We start from the raw sequence: 23,519 nt of genomic DNA, 5'->3' as shown, positions 1-23,519 counted from the left end.
AGCACATATAACATTTATAACTTTTGCAGTTTGTTCCAACCTGGACCTGCACTCCCGAGACATCACGGTACCCGCCACCCCCGCCTCCTGCAGCCTGACTCTACCTCCCAGATCCAAAATATCCAGACCAGGCTGCTCTCCCTCGCTGTGCTTTAGGGTCAGGCAGAGCCCAGGAACACAGCCTCTGGAAGACAGAGTCCCACTTTTGTTTACTGATAATTTACTCTTGGACCAATTCCTTCTGTGTCTCTAAACTTCAGAATACAAAAGTCTCACACAGCTCTAAGCTTCAATTCAATTTGAAGCAGACTATATTGTGCTATTCAGGAACAAGAAAAATGCTAATTTTAGAAGGCAGGTAAGTTTTTTGTTTGTTTCTGCTAAGTAATGTAGAATGGCTTCCTAGAGCATAAATGTGTGTATAAGTGAAGTCAGATCATGCGCAACTAAATTATAAAGACTGATTTGAAAATCATATTTTTAAAGAAATATGATTTTTCTAAATTTTTGTTTTATTTTTTTCTGTAATGATCTCATATTTTATATTTCATATTTTATATTAAATATTTTATATTTTATTTTTAAAATTGTTTTGTTTAATTATATTTGCATATGATAGTAACAGTCATCATGATACATTCATATATGTACATAATATTATTCTCAAGGAGAAGAAATTCATTGTTTGAGATTCACTTTTCAGAAAATTCAGAACAAATTTGTTCCTACAATGAACCGTGCAGATGCTTCTTATGCCCACTAGGGGTCACACTATGACATTGATACAAGCCAAGCCTAACAGGAAAAGTACTGGTTGAGGGCCATGCTAACTTATTTTTGTGTATAAAACAGAAGACTGGCCATTTAAAATAAACATTACATAAAGAAGATAATGAGGAAGGATGAATTTGACAAGACAATTTCAGAAAGTTGAAACTATCAAAGATAATAAATATAATATGATAAAGAAATTTCATCCTGAATAAAAATTTCATTTATTTCCTTGCTCTTTCTGGTTGGCAGGATATTACTCCAATTTAAGTGGGATCAGACTTGAGGATTAATCATTGAACTGGACAAGTGCTAAGAGAGCAGAAACAACTAAAATCATGAAACTGTCATCAAATAAAAAAGAAAAAAGAAATTCTTATTTAAAAAGGTTAGGCTGCATGACTAGCAGAGGATTGAGATAGATAGAAGACACATTTTTCAATGGATTTCAGACAATGTAATAATAAATCTGAATCAACTCACAGCATCTCGAGTGTTCAGGGGTGGGCGCAGGGCAGCCCCGGAACTGGGCTTCTGCTCTGATCCAGGATCTGCCACAGACTGGCCCGCTGGTTTTGAATAAACTCCTCTCCCAGTCTCAACACATCTTCAGAATGAAGGAGTGAGATCAATTTTCAACTCCTAAAATGAAACTTACGTATTTAGTAATATTACTACCCGGAAGGTAAGAAAGTAAGGGAGAAGCCAGGCATGATGGCCCACACTTGTATTCCCACTGTGTCATAGGCTGAGTCAAGAAGATCACATCCAGAGTTTTCATCCAGAGTCAGCAACTTAGTGAGACCCTCCACTCCTTAGTGAAACACTATTTCCAAATAAAAAATAAAATAGGGCTGGGAGTGTAGATCAAAGGTATAATGCATCCTGGGTTCAATCTCCAGTACAAACAAAAAAGAAAAAGAAAAAGAAAGAGGAGGGACTTGCCAAAATTTAAAATAATTTTAAATTTAAATGTTAAAACACTTTACTATGAACTTTCTTCATTAAAAAATGGAACTGAGATCATAGACCACATTCACTGTGAGACAAAGTAATAAACCAAAAGTCAAACTTTAATGTTTGTTTTCGGTGACAGTATTCTAAAGTAAGTACTCGAAGTATAATGAAAGTATGTGCATATAATTCTCTGGGATGATTTTTAAAAAGCTTTATATTGTTACCTATTGGAATGGGATAGAATCGAATAGATAGAGCAGCGCATGCTTATAATCCCAGCATTTGGTAGGCTGAGACAGAAGGATCAAGATTCGTGGACAGCCTCAGCTACTTAGTAAGGCCTTTAGCAATTCAATGAGACCCTGTTTCAAAATTAAAAATAAAAAATAGGCTAGAGATGTAGCTCAGAGATAGAATGCCCCTGAGTTTCATCCCCATTACCACACACACAAAAAAAATAATTGAATGGGTAGGGTGGTATAAAAATATAAGCTGTACTTCTTTGTAAATTATTTCTACTATTTCTACCTATTTGAGTATATTACCTATTCAAAAATTTTAAATAGTAATATAAGAACTTTATAAGTAAAAAAAAATATGTGGGTTAATACAAGAACAAATGCAATTGAAAGTGAACCAACCCCCATGGTTGGAATATAGGTTAAGAATTACATAGGGGCATTTGTTGCTAATACAAGTTGTCAATAAAACTGAGATGTTGTTTTTCAAATGGGCTGCATCAAATTACCTCAATAAATTGGCCACCTCAAAATGACTGTATTCCAGCCAGGTGTGGTGTCGTATGTTTATAATCCCAGCTCTGAGACAGGAGGATCGCCAGGTTCAAAGCCAGCCTCAGCTACTCAGTGAGGCTCTCAGCAACTTAGTGAGACCCTGTTTCCAAATAAAATATGAAATAGGTCTGGGAGTACAGCCCAGAGGTAGAAAGCCTCTGGGTTCCACCCCCAGTACCAACAGAAAAAAAAAAAAAAAAAAAAAAGAATGTATTCAAAGATTTTATCAGCAACTTTATAACATGGGCCCAGGCCTTCACTGAGCTGTGTATGCCTGACCTCTCTCCAAAAATACACTAAATTAGGACAATGAAAAATTCCCTCTATTTCTTTACATACACAAGCATAAAAGCATGTGTATCTTAATAAATATTAATTTATACAAATAATAGAATTGTAGGCAAATTGGTTCTGCAGATAGTGAACTCTGACTCAGACTTCCACAAACAGGTTTAACACAGTTCTTACCAAGATTCCAGAAAGAAAGCTGGGCGTGGTGGCGCACACTTGTAATCCCCGCGCTTGGGAAACAGAGACAGGAGGATCGCACAGGTTCGAAGTCAGCCTCACTGGCTTAAGAGACCCTGTTTCCAAATAAAAATATAAAAATAGGTCTGGGAGTGTAGCCCGGAAGTAGAAGGGTTTCCAGGAACCCCAGTACCACCAAAAAAAAAAAAAAAATTCCAGAAAGATAATTTGTAGATATAGACAAGATTATTCTAAAGGTCAATATGGAAAGACAAAGGAACTAGAATAGATAAACCAATTAGAAAAAATAATTAAGTGAGAGGAATTGGGAATTGGCATACATTATTTAACCTATTATATAGCTATAGTAATTAAGAGTTATAAGTATTGGTGATAAAAATATAAGTGGAATAGAATGCAGAACCCAAAATAGGTCCACACAGATATGTCCAATTCGTTTATCATAAAGGTGCAAAACGATTTGAGTGGAAAAAGATCACCTTTACAACCATAGTGTTGGAGCAATTGAACATCTAGAGACCAAAAAGGTGAACCTCAACCTATCTTCACATATTACACAATAATAACTCAAAAAGTACTAAAGAATTATAATAAAGTATAAAATTGTAAAACTTTTAGAAAAAAAACACAAGAGAAATTTTAAAATTTAGGAGTACACAAGAAATTTTTAGACTTGATGTCAAAAAATACAATCAATCAGAGAAAGAAATTGATAAGTCAGTCTTCTGCAAAATTTAAAACTTTTGCTCTGTGAAAGAGCCTGTTAAAAGGATGAAGAGGCAAGTTATAGATTGCAAGAAAATTCATGCAAATCATATGTCTGACAAGGGACTAGTATCTAGAATAAATAACTCTCAAACTTAATGAAAGATGGACAAATAATGTGAATTGGTTATTACTAAAGGGAATGTACAGATAGTAAATAAGCATATTAAATTTATTGACATCATTAAATAATTGGAAAATTAAAGCACAATGAGATATCATTACAGACCTATCAAAATGATAAAATAAAAAATAATGACATTATCAAATGCTATCACGGATTTGGAGAAACTAGATCACTTTGTGTACTGCTGGTGGGAGGTAAAATGTGTAGTCACTCTGGAGATTAGTTCTGCAATTTCTTAGAAAAGCTACCATAAACTATAAACTAGCCACAATGGCCCCTGCCTGTAATCCCAGTATTTGGGAGGCTGAGACAGGAGGATGGCAGTTTTGAAGACAGCTTCAGCAACTTATTGAGATCCTGTTTCAAACTAAAAATCAAAAAGGGCTGGAGGTGTAGCTCAGTGGCAGTATCACAGGAAACATGATAATTCCAGGGGGTTCTTGGCTTCCTTAGTGAAAAGAATCTCAGCATGTGTCAGTAAGAGACAAAGACAGAAGTTTATTCAAGAAAAGTAGAGATACACTTTCAAAAGGAAACGTGGGCCACCTCCATAGAGTGAGAGCAGCCCCAGATCTTTACAACCCTTTTTTTATAGGGCCCCTAGAGAGGAGTTGGCTAGGGGAACACGACAATATAGGATGGTTGAATTTTCAGGCTGACAAAAGGTGAATAGTTCCTTTAGAATAAGAATCCCAGGGAGCTAAGGCATGAAACCAAGGTGCACAGGCTTCCTCTGACTTCCTCTGAGATCTTCCCCCAGGCTCTGACATAAGGTGAAACATTTTCATTTGGGGTCTAATGATCTCAGAAATTTCAGGTATGAAGTTAGGCCATTCTGATCAAAAGTGTGGCTCATTCAGGGCTTTTGTCTAAGAGGGAACAAGCTCTGTAAAGGGAGACTAAGGATTATGAAGTTTTTAGATTTTTTTTGTGTGTGTGGGTCTGGAGATGGAACCCAGGGGCATTTGACCTCGGAGCTACACCCCCTGCCCTATTTTTTATTCTTTAATTTGAAACAGGGTCTCACTGAGTTGCAGAGGGCCTCACTAAGTAGCTGAGGCTGGCCAAACGTGAAACGCGATCCTCTGGTCTCAGCCTCCTGGATGCTGGGATTACAAGCGTGCGCCACCACGCCTGGCTTAAGTATTTGGATTTTTAAAACTGTATTTTTCTTTCCTTCCCAATTTGTCTCCTTCCTGCTTATCATTTTGTTTCATCTATCCTACCTCAGTGGAATACCCCTAGGTCAATCTGTAGTACAGGAAAAAAAAAAAAAAAAGCAGAGCAAAACTAATTACCATATAACCCTGAACTCCAGCTTTAAGTCAGAGAAAACATATTCATGCAAAAATCTGTACATCGATGTTCTCAAATTTCCTTCTTTCCGTCCTTCCTTCCTTCCTCAGGGACTGAACTCAGGAGCATTCTACCTCCGAGCTATACCCCCCAGCCTTATTTTTATTTTTATTTATTTATTTATTTATTTATTTATTTATTTATTTTGGTTGTACTGGGGATGGAACCAAGGGACATTCTACCTCAGAGTGACACCCCCAGCCCTATTTTTTATTCTTTATTTTGAAACAGGGCCTCATTGAGTTACAAAGGGCCTAAGTAGCTGAGGCTGTCCTCGAACTGCTATCCTCCCATCTCAGCCTCCCAAATGCTGTGATTACAAGTGTGTGCCACCATGCCCAGCTTATTTTTTATTTTGAAACAGTGTCTTGATAATTTGCTGAGAGTCTCAAAGTTGCTGAGATTGGTCTTCAACTTGTGGTCTTCCTGTCTCAGCCTCCCAAGTACTGGGATTATATGTATAGGCCACCTGAACCAACTTCTTTATTTATAATAGCCTAAAAGTAAGATGTCCTTCAATAGTTATACAAATCTAGATTTATGTTTTTATTTTTGGCTGTTCTGGGGATTGACTCCTGGGATTCATGCATGCCACACAAGTATTCTACCACTGAGTTACATCCTCAGCCCTGGCATAGTTATACTATGCAATACTATTCAGCAATAAAAAAAAGAATGAACTATTGATGCATACAACAACTTCCAGAGAATTGTGCTGAGTCAAAAATGTCAGTCCCAGAAGGTTACATACTAGATGATTGTGATTGCATTTGTGTAGCTTTTTCTTTCTTTCTTTCTTTCTTTCTTTCTTTCTTTCTTTCTTTTTTATTTTTTATTTATTCTTTTGTGTGTGTGTGTGTGTGTGTGTGTGTGTGTGTGTGTGTGTGTGTGTGTGGTACTGGGGATGGTACTCAGGGGCATACTACCTCCTAAACCAATTTTTTATCCTTTATTTTGAAACAGGGTCTCACTGAGTTGCAAAGGGCCTCACTAAGTAGCTGAGGCTGACCGAGAACTGTGATCCTCCTGTCTCAGCCTCTCAAATGCTGGGATTACAAGCGTGCACCACCATGCCCAGCTTACAGCATTCTTGAAATGACAAAATGATAGAAATGGAGGATAGATTGGTGACTACCAGGAGCTACAAATGGGGCAGAGGAAGCGGGGGAAAGGAAGGTTGGCTACAAAAGAACAAACAAGGATGCTTGGATACTTGAGGTAAAGAAAATTTTATGCATCTTGACTATTTCCATATCATGATTCTGATTGTATTATTGTACTACCATTCTGCAAATTATCATCACAGGGAAAGTGAGTAAGGGTACACGGGATTTCTCTGTATTGTTTCTTATGTCTGCATGTAAATTTATGTCTTAAAATATTTAGTTTTACATATGTATACATACAGTCATGTGTTGCTTAACAATGGGATACATTCTATGAGACGTGTCATTAGGCAGCCTCATCACTGTGAAAGCATTACTGGGTTTAATTACACAGACGTGGATGGTATTGGTCAAGTGCTCAGCATATACTTTTTTCTTATTTTTATTTTTGTTTTCTGATTTTTGTTTTTTATGGTACTAAGAGTTGAACTCAGGAACATTAAACTTCTGAGGTATATCCCCAGCCCTTTTTATTTTTGTTTTAAAACAAGGTCTTAAGCCAGGCATGGTGGCGCACGCTTGGAATCCCAGCATTTGGGAGGCTGAGACAGGAGGATCGTAGTTCGCAGACAGCCTCAGCTAATTAGTGAGGCTCTGCAACTCAGTGAGACCCTGTTTCAAATTAAAGGATAAAAAAATAGGGCAGGGGTTGTAGCTCAGAGGTCGAATGCCCCTGGGTTCCATCCCCAAACCCAACGCAAAAAAAAAGCAAGGTCTTGCTGAGAGTGTGGCTACGTTACTGATGCTGGCCTTAAAACTATGACTTCCAGGAATGGAATACAGGCATGTGCCACCACACCTGGCTTTGGCATGGACTTTGATGCAATAAGAAAGGAGGTTAAAAAATACAAGCCATGTGAGATTTCTGTTGGAGCATGTATATATGTATGGGTACATGGATATATGTATGCATTCATGTATGGGAGTATGAATTTTAAGCTAATGTATCCCAATTTCAAATCTACTCTTCTCTCTACTCTGTGTTTCTGGAACTAGGACTCTACAACCACCACTTCTGTTTTTTCAGCCTCTTTCCTCCTAAGCTCCAACAGTCTCAAGCAACAATAACAAAAAGACCTAAAAGACTGAAAGAGAACAAGAGACCTCCACCTTCTCATTAGCTTCCTCTGAACCTCCTCTCTGTTTCCTGTTCTTCTGAACATCACACAATATGTTTTTCGCCTATGAGTAGCAAGGCCTTCTAGTCACAAGAGCTGAATCCTATTTGAAATTTTCCAGTATTTGCAAAAACAGTCACATAGAACAGGTGTCAGCAAACTTTCACCACAACAGACCAGATTGTAAATATTTGAGACTTTTCAGATCATGTGTTTTTGCAACTCAATCCCTGTAATTCAATCCTGCTATTGTAACAGCAGTTACCGACAAGATGAATGAGTGTGGCAAGTACGACTGTGCTATGGATACTGGAATTTGAATTCCAAATAATGTTCATGTGTCATGAAATATTATTGTGATGAATTGAATTGCACCCCCCCCCCGCATGTTACTACGCTGTAGTCTCAGTCCCCGCTACCAGTGAATGTGATCTTTTTACAGATACAATCAAGATGAGATCATTAGGGCAGCAGTAATCTAACTGGTGTCCTCATAAGAACAGAAAATCATCACATAAGACTTGGAGAGACACAGAGAGAGCACTATGGGAAGGTGGGAGCAGAGATCAGACCAGCACAGCTACAAACGCAAAATGCCAAGAAGGGTTTTGCCTCCAATCTCTGGTGAGCAGAGCCCTGCAGACAAGTTGATTTGGGACTTCCAGCCTCCAAATCTGTGAGAAAGTACATTTCTGGTTTGGGCCATCTAGGCTGTAGTACTTTATTACAGCAGCCCTAAACAATTATTCTTTTGATTTTTTTTCAACCATTTTTAAAATGTAAAAAAAAAAACATTCTTAATTCACAGGCCATATAAGACACAGGCTGGACCTAGCCTTTTATGGGTCATCGTATGCACAATCCTACCTGTCATAGAGCTCCTCTCTCCTCAACCCCACCACCACCCTAAGACATCCGCCCCTTCAGGCAGTGCCCCCTAGAGTCTGAGATTCAGATCCATCCTACTAAAATTTAACTACTCCACCCATTTCCTCCACCCTTAGGTAGATGCGTCTGTAACAGCATGTTTTGTTGTTTTTTGTTGTTTGTTTTTTTTACTTCTTTAGTTGCTGATAGCTTTCTATATAATTCGCAATTATTTATATAAATCCTCTGTGTTAAAGTAACTGTGTGATGTATTACTCTTGACTGGACTTTGACTGGTCTAATTTCCTTTCTAGGAAATTCTTCAATATTTTATATGAAATACACTGACCTTTAAACCTTAGGAAATGTCTTGGCAATTATTAAATTTAATTTTAGATAATTAAGACAACTCTTTGCAGAGTTGGAATTCCTGACATAAAAATTACACTTTGTCACAAACCTTAATTAATAACCATCTCTGCTGTAATAGATTCATTTCCCTGAGGAGTCCCAAGTACATTAGAAAAACGAAACGATGCCATATTACCCTACAGGAATGAAAGCCGCCAGTAGCTTGTAAAGTCAAATACACACCTGCCCTTTAACCTGGAAAATCCATCCCAGTATTTATAAAAAAAAATTCATGTTCACAAAACCACTTTTATAAAAATATTCACATAAGCTTTATAGCCAGAATTTGGAAATAAACTGAGTTCCCATCCACAGGCCTGTGGTATATCCACATAATGAAATACTACTCATCAATAAAAAGGGAAGAAATAATAACAGAAAAAATATAGAAAATCTCAAAAATGTGTTGAGCAAAAGAAACAAGATAAAAAAGAGTGTATATTATGATTAGATAGGAGGAATTAGTTCTAGTGTTCTATAGAACAGTAGGGTTGCTACAGTCTATAACAATTTATATTTCAAAAAAAGAAAAAAGAAAACTAGAAGAGACCAAAATTTTCCAACACACAGAAATGATAAATGTTTGAGGAAATGGACATGCTAATTCTCCTGACTTCTTATACATTATGAATATATCAAATTATCATGATATACCCCATAAATATGCACAAGTATCATGTCAATAAAAATTTAAAATGTAAAATAAAAAGACACATAATTTTGCTTATATAAAGTACAAAAACAAATAAGAGTAATCTGTGATAATGAAAACTAGAAGAATTTTTGCCTTTAAAAATACATTTTAATTTACTTATTTGCCATCTGTATATCCTTTTTAGTGGCATATCTGCTTGTGTATTTTTCTAATTGAATTTTTTAGTGTTCAGTTTTGAGAGCTGCCTATTCTAGAAGGGAATGTTGTCTAGAAAGTGACAGGAGGGAATTTCAGGGTGATAGCAATATATCTTGATTTGGGCAAGAACTAGAGAGTCTTACGTATTTTTCAAAACTCACTGAAATGTACTCTTAATGTGTGTATTCCACCTCACATAAATTTTACTTTAAAATTTTAATAGTAACTTAAAAATTAAAACATAACCAAATAATTTTCAGATCTGAAATCTATAGCATAATAATGAAATTATAAAGTCCAAAACTTTAGAAGGCTAAACTCAAACTGTCCAATTTTATTATTTATTTATTTATTTATTTATTTATTTTTGTGGGTCTGGGGATGGAACCCAGGGGCATTCGACCTCCAAGCTACACCCCTGCCCTATTTTTTATTCTTTACTTTGAAACAGGGTCTCACTAAGTTGCAGAGGGCCTCACTAAGCAGCTGAGGCTGGCCGCGAACCGCAATCCTCAGGTCTCAGCCACAAACCGCAATCCTCAGGTCTCAGCCTCCCGAATGCTGGGATTACAAGCTTGAGCCACCACGCCTGGCTTCCAATTTTAATTTAAAATTTGTTTTGTTTTGTTTTGTTTTGCAGTGCTAGGGATTAAACCCTGTGTCTCCAGCACTCTAGGCAAGCACTCTAACACTGAGCCACACCCCCAGCTGCTTGCATCTGTTTCAACATGATGTAAGATAAAGACATTGACCCAGTAAGTATTAATGTTAGAATCATGAGTAATTTTTTTATGAAGCAGGAATATCTTCCGAATAAAGTCTGTGTAAGAAGTCGGGTTTGGCCTCTCTTCCCTTCTTCCTGAGTTTTGAGATAAATTTAAAAAGCCTTCAGAACCAAATTTACCATAAAGTTAATGAAACTTGTACTTCAGAGTACAAGCATGGGCTACTGAAAAGCAAGGAGAGAGTCCTAACAATTTATTCACAAAGTCCTATGTCTTTGTACAGTATCGCCAAAGGCAACAAATTGGCCGCAAAGACTTAAGATCATTGCCTTTCCCCTCCAACACACTTTTCTCTGTATGGAGTTTGTGGGAGTGGCTGCAGACATCTAGGCCTTCAGCTAAGTTAAGATGGGAATGCATTCAATCAGGATTTCTTGAGGTATGTATGTTCATGCTGGGTGCAGTCATTTTCCGGCATGGTCAGGGGCTAGCCCTCCCACTAGGAAGGCCTTGCTGAATACCTCACCCAGCTTGCCTCACCCACCTTGAGCCTCAACCAGAGGTTCAGGACCAGAGGACCTGTTCAGATCTGAGGGCGTCCAGACGGCAGCCAGTGAGAGAAGCCTGTGGATTAAGTGGAGAAAAGAGTTTAAACTGTACCAAGGTAGAGGCTGGTCTTTAGAAGTCCTTCCAATCCCCACAGAAATCAATTTGGCAACACTCCATTCTCATCAACACCTAGTTAAAAAAGAAGTTCTTTCCTATCAGGCATGTTCTCTATAACACATTATATTTTGTTATAAATATGTCCGATTTTTTTTTCTTTTCTAGTGGAAATCACATGAACTAGTTTTTATTAGAATTCTTACATCTTCAAAATGCAGATCTATCTAGTCATTGCCAAAATTAAGTATATTTGTGTGTGAAACTGCATGTTTCATGCATTCTACCAAAAATAAGTTTTTAAAAAAATTTTAATGCCTTAACATGGTACATGGGGTGTGTGTGTGTGTGTGTGTGTGTGTGTGTGTGTGTGTGTTACTAGAAATGTAATCCAGAGGTGGTCTACCTCTGAGCTACAACTGCAGCCCTACTTTATTTTTATTTTGAAACAGGGTCTCAACAGATTGATGAGAATCTCACTACTTGCTGAGGCTGTCCTCAAATCTATGATCCTTTTGTCTCAGCCTCCCAACTAGGATCATTAGGCATGCCCCACCACTCCAAGAAACATATTTTTCTTGTTTGTTTTGTTTTTCTGTTTTTGTTTTTGTTTTTTGCGGGTCTCAGGATGGAACCGGGGGCATTCGACTTCCGAGCTACACCCCCTGCCTTATGTTTTATTCTTTATTTTGAAACGGGGTCTCACTAAGTTGCAGAGGGCCTCACTAAGTAGCTGAGGCTATCCGTGAACCGGAATCCTACTGTCTCAGCCTCCCGAATGCTGGGATTACAAGCATGTGCCACCACGCCCAAGGACATGGTTTTTTTTTTTAATATAATTTTATTGAAGCCTGTAGTCTCATATAAGAGTGAAGTTCAGAATGATAGGGACATACATGCGCACAGCACTTAGTTAGCTTTCCCCAAATAATAAATTTTTAAATCTACCACACAGAGAAAAGTCTTCTTTTTTTCTGTTTCTTTTCTACTGAAAAGAACATTACAAAATTGTCATACAAAGGTAGTCAAAAACACATAGCCAAGACAATATAGAAGAAAAGTTTTATTTAGGTGTGACAGGCTATTAACTAATACACTGGACACTGTGATATTTGTGGTATTTGTTTCCAGTTTTAGAATTACAATTTGTGATTTCTCGTCTCATTCTAAATAATTATTGACTTTTAAACGTAGCTTTGTGTTTTGGAGGATGCTACTGAATTTTATAAGCCCTAGGATCCACTGGAGTCTAAACCTGGATGTCATGTTAACAATCTAAAAAGATATTACTAAGTCAAACTAAGAAAATTAGTGAAGATGAAAGACATAAAAGGTCACTAAGCTGGCACCTTCGGAAGGGGAGATCAGGGATGAAGTGAGTGTCATGCCACCTTTAAACACCACTAATTTTCTCTTTGTACTCTTCTGCTTACTCATAGGTGGGATTTCAAGCTCTGAAAACAAAACATGAAATATGGCATGAAAGATTCTGAGAGGTGTTTTTTCTTACTGGATTTTGCTTCACTACAAGCACCACCTACTAAAATAACTCACCTAAATATCTTTCATTCACCTAAAAAATTTTACAATGCCATCAACGATGTGAATAATTTAATCTGCTCAAAAATATGGCCTAGCAATGAAAGTGGTTGGCATCATGTTCTCATTGACTCAATTTAAGGTTTTCTAGACACCAAAAAATCAACGTCAAGTTGAAAAGAGACCACAATGTTACAGTCACTTACTCAAGTCTAGTTTACAAATGTTACAAGCAATTTTGATGTAAATTTTGCCTTTTGTCGTATATAGGTAGAGTCCCATTTTTTTTAACTATACCCTTAATTACACACATAACATATTTTGTGTATGTCTGTGTTTTAAGAAAAATAAAAAATTGGAAGAAATATAACTGATCATGAATAAGGGAATCAGTGGAATGATTATGAAAATTTTTTGTTTTTCCTTCTTTCTTTTGTAATGAGGTACACTTAATAAAAGTGTTATGAAAACAATTCTTGGTTATATGTTATGAAAAAGTCACAGGAAGGTAAGCATAGTATGATCACATTATGTTACAAAATCTACAACTATGTGCAAAGAAGTAAAACTTATGTAAATATATTGTCAAATGAACGGAGAAAATATCTAAAGGTTCAATTTAAATGGTTGAAGTGGTTACCTGGAAAGGCATGTTAAGAAAAAAGATGTAAAAAGAGGATTGTATTTGAATTGTATAATCAGAATGTAATTCCAGTTTCTGGAAGTATGTTTGATACAAAGTAAATAATAAAAGTTGTTGAATAAGTTAATGGGTCAATTAATAAATTAATAAATTCTGTAACCTTAAAGTAAAAATATATTCCAAGAAAACACAAATAAATAAAAACAAATAAAATAATCTAAAATCAGCAGTTCAAATAACTGTTGTTTATATCTATCTATCTATATATATATATATATATATATATATATATATATATTCAACATGTTTTTTATTCACTTATTTTGTAATTGGTAAAAATAAAATCTATTTATGGCATGAAGCATGATTTTTTATATATACACACTGTGGAATGGATAAATCAAGCTAATTAACAGACATTACCTTACACACTTTTGGATGTTTTCTGCCTATGTGGAGAGAACATTTAAAATCTACTCTCAGCAATTTTCAAGAACACATTATTCTTAACTAAAATCATCATGTTGTCCAGTAGACATCCTGAGCTTATTCTTCCCAACTACAATTCCTTATATGTAGCTTTAAAAATATACCCTATTAAAACAATATACAGAATTTTGTAAATTGATTTTTTAAATAAAAAATATACTTGTCACTTTTCTTTTTTTTTTTTTTTTTTGGTGGTGGTACTGGGGTCCCTGGAAGCCCTCCGGGCTTCACTCCCAGACCTATATTTTATATTTTTATTTGGAAACAGGGTCTCTTAAGTGCGGCTGGCTTCGAACCTGCCTCTGCCCCCAAGTGCGGGGATTACAAGCGTGTGCCACCATGCCCGGCTACCTGATCACCTTTCTATGTCAACATTTCTCTACCTAACCTGGGCATGTTGTGCATGCCTATAATCCCAGCTACTGTGGAGGCTGAAGCCGAAGATCTTAAGTTCCAAGGCCTGCCAGGACAATCTAGTGAGACCTTATCTCAAAATAAAATAAAAGATAAAATAAAATAAAAAGGGCTGAGAATGTAGCTTGCCTAGCATGTGTGAAGCCCTGGGTTCAATCCCCAGTACAGAAAAAAAGAAACACAAAAACACAAATATACACACACACAATTATATGTATGATTATATATATATATATATATATATATTTACATACATAGTTTAATGTCTAAATTTATTCTACCATTCAAAATATTTTATACAAATATCATTGCTTTCTATAACTTAATGTTCATTCATTTAATCCTTGAGACAATAATATTATTAAGAACCTAAAATATTTCAGGCAAGTACTCAGCCAATCAGCCAGGTGTAGTAATGCCATAACGGGAGAAAAGAAAAAGACACCTTTTTGGTAGCTTGAGTCTATGAGGGAGAGGAAGCAGTATGTAAATAAATAAAAATATAAATACATAGTTGAGCCGGGCGTGGCGGCGCACACTTGTAATTCCCGCACTTGGGAGGCGGAGACAGGAGGATCGCGAAGGCTTAGGAGACTCTGTTTCCAAATAAAAATGTAAAAATAGGTCTTGAAGTGTAGCCCGGAGGTAGAAGGGCTTCCAGGAACCCCAGTACCACCAAAAGAAAGAAAGAAAGAAAGAAAGAAAAAAAGAAAGAAAGAAAGAAAGAAAGAAAGAAAGAAAGAAAGAAAGAAAGGAAAGAGAGTTAAAAAATTTTGAAAAATGTCATGCATACATAGTATGAGAATTAAATTTTGGATAAAATAATCAGGTAGCATCTCTTTGAGAATGTACAGTTTAATCTAGGCTTGTAAATTGGATTGACTTTGGCCGGGTGAAGAGAACAGAGAACCTCAGCTAGAGAGTAGGACTTTGAGTTGTTATTCTAGTGCAAAGGGGAGTTCCCAAAGTGTGCTGTGTTTTTTGTTCTGTCCAACCCTACTACCACTACTGATATCCAGCTATAGGCTGAGATTTTTTTCTGATTAAGTCTACCAACCTCTGACAGTAGACTAGGTTGCAGGAGTAAGAATGAAAGCATGCAGATGAAGAATAATAAAATGAGGGTTTCTAGTCTTAGAAAAGTGTTAAAGAACAAGAGCAGTTACCCATTAGTAACAGTGGTTGGTGAATTATTTGGCAAAGAAAGATTATGGGGACAGAGGGAAAGTCTAATTCTGTGACATTTGAATGCACAGAATTCTTTTTGTATGATTCCAGGGTCTTTGCAAGACCCCTAGGTAGAAAATAGCATCTTTAAAACATGTCTCCATCTGCCATCAAAAGTAAGGAGATAGCCCAGTACTTAAAGGCTGAGACAAGAGTATCACAAGTTTGCCAGCCTCAGCAATTTAGTGAGCTCTTCTACAACTCTCAGACCCTGTTCCAAACAAAAAATAAAATAGATCTAAAGGTATAGCTCAGGGGTAGAATGTCCCTGGGTTCAATCCCCAGTACCACGAAAAAAAAAAAAAAAAAGAAAAAAAAAAAAGAAAGAAATAGTAAGGAGGGGTGAGAGATCTGTGTAAGAATTTGCCAGTTTGCTGTAGTTTCTATTCTATAGCTGGCTTAAAATATTTCTTGCCTTCTCTCCCTTCCCTTTGGAAAGCATTAATACCTAAGGAGCCATGGTAAAAATTAGCCTAAAAATGTTAAAACTAATTTGTATTCTCTATGCACCTTTGTACTCATAAAAGAAGGGGACACCCAGGAGTGTGCTAGGAGCAGAAAGAAACCAATAAAGAGCTGTATCCTCACCATGAATCATTAGAATAAACTATTTCAAACTGGCCAGTACCTGATTAAATACCTCCCCAAATTTCTCTGGTTGACTTTCATGTCTGGCCCTTTGTGGTCACATTTCTGTGTTGCTAAAAATAGCTTGACAAGCCAGGAATCATTGAGTCTGCTTCCCTCACTCTTCAGGGGAGAAGAACTGGTATGAAAATGAAAGTATTAATTCTGAATAGAGAGATGGGGTTTTTTGTTTGTTTATTTTTGTATGGAACCTTCACTGGTCTTTTAAACTAAAAACAAAACATTATTCTTTCTCTAGTCCTAGTAAGGTACTGAACCATATGTGTTTATAATGTTCTATGAATATTGGAGACTATGGCAGATCTTTTGTCTTAAACAGCACCAGGACAGTATACAGTGACCTAAGAATTGGGTCTTTGTAACTTTCTGCTAGGAAGGCTAAAGAAAAGACTGATATGAGCCAGGTACAGCGGCACATGCCTATCATTCCAGTACTTGGTAGGCTGAGACAGGAGGATCACAGGTTTGAGACCAATCTCAGCAACTTAGCAAGACCTCAGCAACTTAGTGAGACCTATTTCAAAATGAAAGGGGCAGCCTGGGGTTACATCTTAGAGGTAAAACATCCCTGGATTCAATCCAAAGAAGTAAAGAAGGATCATCTCAGGTGTTTTGAATGTTCTGATTAAAATTAGTATAGCTGCTATGGAGATTAGTGTGAAGGATCTTCAAAAGGCTGGGACTAGAGCTTCCATGTGACCCAGCCAAATCACTCTCCGGGATCTTTCCAAAGGAACTGAAGTCAGAATATTATATTGATACATGAATATCTGTGTTTATTGCAGCACAATTCACAACAACTAAATTATGGAACTAGCTTAGGTATCCATCAACAGATGAACGGATTACAAAACTATACACACAATGTATATACACACAATGTATATACACACAATGGAATTTTACTCAGCCATAAAGAAGAACAAAATTATGTTATTTTCAGGAAAGTGGATGGAACTAGAGAATATTAAACTAAAAGAGATTAACCAGTTCCCTAAAGAGAAGGGCCATATGTTTTTATGCATATGTGGAAGCTAGAGAGAAATTGGGGGTGGGGGAAAAGGACATGAGATAAATAAGAAAAGATACTAGAAGAATAGTGGAACAGGTTTTATTGAGAGAGGTGGGAAGCTGAAAGGGAAGATTCAATAAAGGAAACCGTTCAATAAATCATATGTTCACATATGAAGCTATCAACACCAACTTTAATATTATATATGAGGAGGAGGAACCAGGGTTGCAACACAACAAGTGTTGTGTGCATGTATGTTTATGTCCCTCTGAATCTCATTACGATGTATAATTACAATGAAGAAAGGAAGGAAGGAAGGAATTATATAGCAGATCAGATCTCTTCTCCATTAAAATTCCACAGTGCCTCTCTGACTGGTACAAGCTGGGATCCTCCTCTCTTCTGAACCCATTTAGCATCTCTGTGCTCCTCATAGTATTCAATATCTTGTATGGCCTATCTGTCCTGTGTAAGATCTCTGTGCTCCCCATGAGACTGATACAGTACTTGCTCTCAGCCAGCACTCGATCAGTGACTGCTCACAAAAATAGAAAAGCTCCCAAAAGTTGGAGGAGTGGGGTGGGGAGCAGAGGTAAAATCTCTCAACAAAACTAAACAAAAAGGCATTCATAAAAATAAGATGTTAGGACAAGAGCCCAAAACAATTTACATGGTGAAAATATCTGCTTCTGAGATTCATCTTCTGAGGCAGAGAACTTGACTGTGGTACAATCATAAATGTTTTCCAGGTCTGGCTAATAGAAGATGAAGGTCCTCACCCACAAAGAGAGTAAAGCCCTTGGGAAGAAATGTGAGCTCTTCATGGCACTACCCTGGGCATGGCAGTCCAAATGTAGTTTTGTTTTTATTGGTGCATTATAATTATACATAATAGTGATACTCATGTAAGTTATTCATATACGTATGTAGCATTACCAAATGCATCTTTAAGGGATATGGACCCAAAGAGGCACTCCAGGCCTACCAGAAACTGGCACGATGGCTCTAGCAGGTCCTCCTCACTCAATCCAACCTAATTTTCCTAAGTTCATTTTTAAACCATCAAAACACCCACCACAATCGAAAAAACATTCTCATAAGAACAGACTCACATCAGGATAGCTGCATTAATACTTGTTTAATTCCCACTATAAATGTAATGACAACCACCATGAATCCAGCCCTGCCCTGACTGTGCCCAGAGAGACATTCCAGAACCACAACTCAAAAAGATAACGACACATTAAAGTAAGACAAGAAGCAAGAAACAAAACAAAACAAAAAAAAAAAAAGCACAACTTGAGGATCATTAAAGAAAACTAAGGGTGTTTAAGAAAAAACATAATGGCTATCCTCTAGAATTTGAAGGAAGAATGAAAATGAAAGATGTTGACCATTCTAAAACTAGCCAGATGGCAGGATTAGAAAGCACTGATGTAATGCACACCTGGAATCCTAGTACTTGTGAGGCTGAGACAGGAAGATCACTGGTTCCTGAACAGCCTCAGCAACTTAGCAAAACCCTCAGTAACGTAGCAAGAGTCTATTTCAAAATAAAAAGAGCTAGGGGTATAGTTCAGAGGTATAATGCTCCTGGGTTCAATCCCTGGTATAAGAAATAAAAAAGGAAGGAAGGAAAGATGAGAAGAAGGGAAAAGAATGGAATACATATATTTTTTTTAAAGTGTTCCATTAAAACCAGAGAGACTTAACTCCCAAAGCACACCTACACGTGGCTCACACCTGATATGCAGTGCACAAGCTTAACTCTTGAAGCATACACACAGGCATGACATAACACATGGTATGAGGGAAACACACTGGCACCAGGCACAAGGTGCAATGCCCAGGATAGACAGTGTCCCAGAGCACCTTGACAACCACATCAAGACCCCAGCAACCTGAGGACTATAATTGTCAGCACCTGAGACTAAAAACCCACAGCCTCTTCTGCCAAGGAATCTTGCCACCTTGCAATTCTGACAACTGGTAATGAGGCTGAACGCTGACCTGGCAGCTCTGCTGGTGGCCACTGGTCAAGTCCTCACCTGAGGTTCTAGTTGAACACTGGTCAAGGTCAGGCCTGAATACCCAGACCAGACCCACAACTGACCCAGTCCTGAGACTCTGACACAGCCAACTGAGCTCCATGGTAAATGGACTGCCCAATCTGCTTTGTGGGCTGTACTGATCTCTTGATACCTCTCCTCTCTTCTCCTCTCCTCTCCTCTCCTCTCCTCTCCTCTCCTCTCCTCTTCTCTCTCTCTCTCTCTCTCTCTCTCTCTCTCTTTCCCTCTCTCTTTCCCATGTGTGAAGTGTTAACAAATAAAGAACTTCTCTTGGTAATGATTGCAATAAACATTCTTGAAAGAACTACAACGACAATGTTTTGATTGTTTTCCACGCCCTAAGTTTGTGTAGGACATGAGTAAGGCATATGCAAGGCACATGTAACAGCCCTAGTTTCCTCAGGAAACAGACTCTAAGGCAAAGCCTAGGGATCACTGCTCTATTTGGGAATGTGATCTCAAAAAGATGCAAGGCAGGGAGGAAAGGAGGGCAGAAATAGTATAGTAGGTCACCAAGATGTCCTTAGCTTCCCAATAAACACAGAAAGTCACCATGCAATTGGGGCCATTTAGCAGAAAGAAAGAGAACTAGAAAATTATCTCTGAGTCCTTCCTGTCTTTCCCACTCCTCACATAGCAAAAATACCCCTAAAGTTTTGAGTTACCTTCCCCTACTCCTTTAAGAGGTACTGAGCTGGCTGGAGCCCAGTGGACCCAGAAGACTCTGACCCCAGCCCAGGAGTTACCATGGCTCCCACCAACAAGAATGGGACCAAGATAGCTGAAGCCCAGCCCTCAGCCCTAAGAAAGTCAGCCTCCGTTGGACATAAGGAGGTGAGGATGGAAACAGCTGCCAAGGTTTAGAAATTCAGTAACGACAGGAAGAGGGGCTAGCAGCAAAAGCCCCTGGGATCCAATGGGGCTCAAAGATTGGTCCACAGCCACACCAGCAGAGCAGGTTGCAGTAAGATGCAGTTTTCTAGTGCCCTAAACCATCCACCAGTGGAATGGTCCAGTGCTTCCCAAACATGAAGTGTAAATGAATACTCAGGGATCGTGTCAAGTGAGATTCTGATTCAGCAGGTCTAAGATAGGCTCTCAGATTCAGCATTTCTTCCAGCTCCCAGGTGATGTTCTGCTGCTGTTCCCAGGGCTACCCTTGGAATATTAAGTGGATGTTCCGCTTCACAAAGTAGTGAATTTTGCATCCCTAGGTGTGTTTTGCAGACCCTGCATTGATTGATCTGCCACAAAAAAATCGGGCATTTTGCAGAAAATTCTCCTGCCCAGGATAAAAGGTTGAACTAAATGACCACTATAAAACCTTCCAAACCTAAGATTTTTATTTGCTTTCCCAAAACTGAGAAGTCCAAAACCTATAAAGAATGAAAAAATAGTTCACAAAGAAATGCCTAGCTTTTTAGGTCTTATTCATTGCTTACTTTTCAATGACTGCTAGCCAGACCCAGACTCACAATTAACCAAGACCCTGATTAAAACTTAGAGCTTTGCCTAATGACAATTGACCGGGAACAGATGTAATTCAGTCAGTAATTTACATGACCGATGCTTTTCTCATTATCTCCTTTCAATATCTTTTCTTGTCTGCAAGAAACTCAAGAAGTAAATTCAGACATGTTAAAAGGTATAGACAGGACATTAGGATCATTAGAGACTATTTCCTCCAGAGATGTATTGAACTTATGTTAAAGTGAAAATTCAATCATTTTGCTTCATTCCTTGATGGATCAAAATGAATCTCTTCCATCCAGGATCCAAGTTTCGAGATAGTTTTCTGTAAGGACAAAAGTTAGCCCTTTAGAATTAGACCAAGATTTCCCTTTTTTTTTTGTTCTAATTATTTTATTCTAATTGCCAGTTAGAACTGCTATATAAATTCAAATTACATGTGCCCATTTCTCTTTACCTTTCAATTAATTTCTCAAATGCTTATATTTTCTTTTTATTTTTGTTCTTTTTTTTGCGGATCTGGAGATAGAATCCAGGGGCATTCAAAATCCAAGCTACACTCCTTGCCCTATTTTTTATTCTTTATTTTGAAACAGGGTCTCACTAAGTTGCAGAGAGCCTCACTAAGTGGCTGAGGCTGGCTGCGAACCACGATCCTCTGGTCCCAGCCTCCTGAATGCTGGGATAACAAGCTTGCACCACCACGCCTGGCTTCAAATTCTTATATTTTCAATGATCAGTAGGAAAAGTGTTGGTGTCTTCAGGGCTCTCCTGCATACACATTTGGTTTTGTCCCTGCATGCTGGGGCTCTCACATTCCAAAAGGAGAGAGGGGCTTCAAGACTGAACAGAGAACTGAGGTCAGATGGCTTTAAACTGCCACTGTCCTCTCTGCCACATGAAGGCGCTGTTGAAAACTGACTCTAAACCTGGCATGGTGGCCCACATTTGTAATCCCAGCATTCTGGAGGCTGAGACCTGAGAATCGTGGTTCGTGGACAGCCTCAGCTACTTAGGCCCTCTGCAACTCAGTGAGACCTGGTTTCAGAATAAAGAATAAACAAATAGGGCAGAAGGGTAGCTCCGAGGTCGAATGCCCCTGGGTTCCACCCCCAGACCCACAAAAACAACAACAACAACAACAACAAAAAAGAAAACTGACTCTAGCTAGTAATGGATACATCATAGCTTCAAGAGCCTTTGCCATCAACATCAGAACCCGATAAATCAGAAATTCAGAGATTTCTAGAAGATCAAATCAGGAAAATAACTGTAGAAATAATAGAGGTGTTTCGAAAAGAATTCAGAGAGAGCCAAAAAGAGATAAAAGATGCAATTAATGAAGGAAAGTCCTCAATTCAAAGTGCAAACAACTGATTAGACCACATGGAGAATAGAATCTCACTCTTAGAAGATGATCACTCCAAAAATGAACACATAGTTTCTAAATTAGAAAAAAAAATCCGACAGCAGGAATCTGACATTGAAGAAATATGGGCCCATTTTAATAGAGCTAACCTAAGAATAATTGGAATAGAGGAGGGAAAAGAAGGTAAAACCAAAGGGATCAACAATCTCTTCAAGGAAGTAATAGCAGAAAATTTTCCAAACATAGAGCAAGAGGTTGATACACAGGTCCAGGAAACTTATAGAACCCCCTTTAGACAGGATCGAAGAAGAGGATCCCCATGCCACATATCAAAATGACCAATGTGGAAGCCAAGCAGAGAATCTTAAGGGAACAAAAACAAAGGGCCAAGTGACATTCAGAGGCAAACCAATTAGAATCACTCCAGACTTCCCAAACCAAGTCATGAGAGCCAGAAGGGCTTGGAGTAACATATTCCAAACTATGAAAGAAAACAACTTCCAGCCAAAAGTTTCCTACCCAGCAAAACTTTCTATCAAATTAGATGGGGAAATAAGAAGCTTCCATGACAAACAGAAACTGAAGGAATTTATGTCTTCAAAACCAGCGCTAGAGAAAATACTCAAAGAGATTAACTACAAAGAACAAATAGGTAACACACACCAGAACCAGAGAAACAAGATTTTCCATCCAACAGACAACTAAGATTGGTTATCTTTGGAGATTCATTATTTATGTTAGTCTTTTACCTATCTCTAAATTGTATTGTTTGCCTTTATTGTTGCTAATTTTTAGGATTTCTAGTTGGAATATTAATATACCTTCAGATATAGCATTTGGAAATATTTTCTCGCATTCTATCAGTAACTTTTAACTCTGTTTACATTGTCTCTAGATATACAATATTTTTTTTTAATTTTTAGGGAGTTTGTTTACCCTTCTGTTGCCTGTGCCATTGAAATCATATCCAAGAAATCACTGCCAATTTCAAAGATGTGAGGTTTAATGACCCAGATTTTCTTCTAAAAGTTTATAGTCTTAAGATTTATATTTAGGTATTTTATCTATTTTGAGTTAATATTTGTATATGGTGTTAGGTAAGGGTCCAATTTTATTCATTTTCATGTAATTATTATTTTTCAACAATATTTAGTTAAAAGATTATTATTTCCTCTACCAAATGTTCGTGGAAAACTTGTCAAAAATAACTTGACAATATATGGAAGAATTTTTCTCTAGGCTTGTATATAACTTCAATGGTTTATATATCTGCCTTTATAACAGTACTACACTGTTTCAATTATTGTAGCTTTATATGGTTTGAAATCAGAAAATATACATCTTCTAGCTTTGTTCTTTTTCGAGATCGTTTTGGGTATCTAGAGTCCATATTCCACATTAGGATAGATTTTTTCTGAAAAATAAGTAAATAAATGTATGATAGTTTCACCTAAAAAAAAAAGAAAAAAAATATATTATCTGGTAAGAAAGAAAGCAAAAAGAAATATTGAAATGTTATCTTTAAGTCATCAAAAGCTTGGTATCAGACAAATGAAACTGTTCTGTGAGATTATCAG

This window comes from Muscardinus avellanarius (genome assembly GCF_963383645.1).
Source record: "Muscardinus avellanarius genome assembly, chromosome: 12".
Taxonomy (NCBI): domain Eukaryota; kingdom Metazoa; phylum Chordata; class Mammalia; order Rodentia; family Gliridae; genus Muscardinus; species Muscardinus avellanarius.
This window is presented reverse-complemented; position numbering follows the sequence as displayed.